The sequence below is a fragment of the Otolemur garnettii genome, unplaced genomic scaffold, assembly GCF_000181295.1.
Source record: "Otolemur garnettii isolate 467f Iridium unplaced genomic scaffold, OtoGar3 scaffold00115, whole genome shotgun sequence".
Lineage (NCBI taxonomy): Eukaryota > Metazoa > Chordata > Mammalia > Primates > Galagidae > Otolemur > Otolemur garnettii.
The window spans coordinates 967,944-969,581 of NW_003852510.1; the positions used below are offsets into that span (position 1 = coordinate 967,944).

General features: G+C 34.5%; 1 protein-coding gene and 1 pseudogene across 1 annotated transcript in view; one reads left to right on the top strand and one right to left on the bottom strand.

Annotated features, from left to right (window-relative positions):
* Positions 1-1,638, bottom strand: part of SLC39A9 (solute carrier family 39 member 9) — a 56,040-nt gene that overhangs the window by 26,711 nt on the left and 27,691 nt on the right. The gene's annotated exons all lie outside the window — the stretch shown is intronic.
* LOC100949167 overlaps positions 933-1,638 on the top strand; it is a 10,177-nt pseudogene continuing 9,471 nt past the window's right edge.

The following is a 1,638-nucleotide window of genomic DNA, read 5'->3' on the forward strand; positions in this document are numbered from 1 at the left end:
TCATGCAAACATGACTACCATGTTTATTAAGAATGCAAACTTGAAAATAACTTAAATGATCAATAAAGTTTAGCTAAACAAACTTTTTCATTAATGGTATGTGGGTCACCACAAAAGTTTTGAGATACATAAGAATCAAAAATCAAGAAACATAAAATCCATGTGGATAGAAACAAATAAAACCCTCCCAGAAACACTGACAAACTGAGCAAGTTGAAACTTGCACGGGTGATCAGAAAGGATGTTGCTGACTGTGCTTCTTGGAAGTGAAATAATGGCCCATAACACAGCCTGTCTCAAAACTTTCATAGTAACCTACATACCATAGCACTCAACCATTAAAAATTATGATATAGGTCTATTCACGGACTCAGAAAATCGTAATATATTGCTGATGAAGAAAAAGCTGATGGCAAACAGTATGTATTGATAATCTCATGTTAATAAAAAAATTAATGTAAGCAGAACAAGTGCATATTAAATGCTAACAAATTCTTTACCTTAATATATAATATGTAATATATAATTTATAGATATTTGTAATTTACCTACAATGAACATCTATTACTCATACAATGAAAAATGTACTTAGACACTGACAATGACAACAACAACAAAAAAAGCCAGGCATTGTGGCAGATGCCTGTAGTCCCAGCTACTTGGAAACATAAGTCCAAAAGTTTGAGGTTGCTGTGAGCTATAACACCAGAGCACCCTACTGAGAGCGACAGAATGAAACTCTTTCTCAAAAAAAAAAGAAAAAGAAAGAAAAAAGAAATCTGCAAGGGAGTAATTATACATGTTGCTTATGAAAAATTCCAATAATTTCATGGTATATAATGTACTTTATCTTTCTGTTTTATTTTTATGAAGTCAGCAAAAATAATAGTTATGTATCCGTGACATACTACCGAACTTCTGCCTTTGAGGCTATGGGGGCCTTCCTAGCTTTTGTCACTATTGCCTGTATGGGAAAATGGGTTCTTAGCTGAAAGTCTGGTTGAAATACTACTCCCTCCCTTCTTGGGGAGGAGGATGAGGAAGTTAAACTGTATGTCATTGCATCTTTACTAAAAAGGGGGAAACTAAAGCTACAATGTCAACACCAACGAAGACTTGCTATGCAGCAGGAGGTGACTTCCCTGACCTCCAGCACACAGGTCAGGTCAGACCATCATGCATTCAGGATGGCCATTAGCTACTTTTAACTTAGAGTATTCAAAATACATCTGAAGGCTGGAGTATTGGCTTGTCAGAAAGAACTGACCCCATTACATAAACAGTTAACAACTCAACACCTCAACTTTTCTTGTGTAAAATAAGAATATAGCTATATGTCTTGTAAAGATATAGGAGCCAATAGAAGAAAAGAAGTTTGAGGCATTTTGGGAAAACGACTAAACAACTGGTGTTACTATTTTATCATTTAATATTGAGCTATTCTAAGGTTCCATGTCTTTTCCAAGTTACTAAACTCCTCAAAACCCTGCTAATTACAGCATTCATTTGAGACAAACAGAGCAAGAATGCAAGATAAAAATGTGGCTCAAATCTGTGGAGAAGTGACATGGTAATTAGTCTTTTTAATATTTCTCTCCAACCAACTCATAAAAGTCACTTTTATGTAAAAAAAAAAAA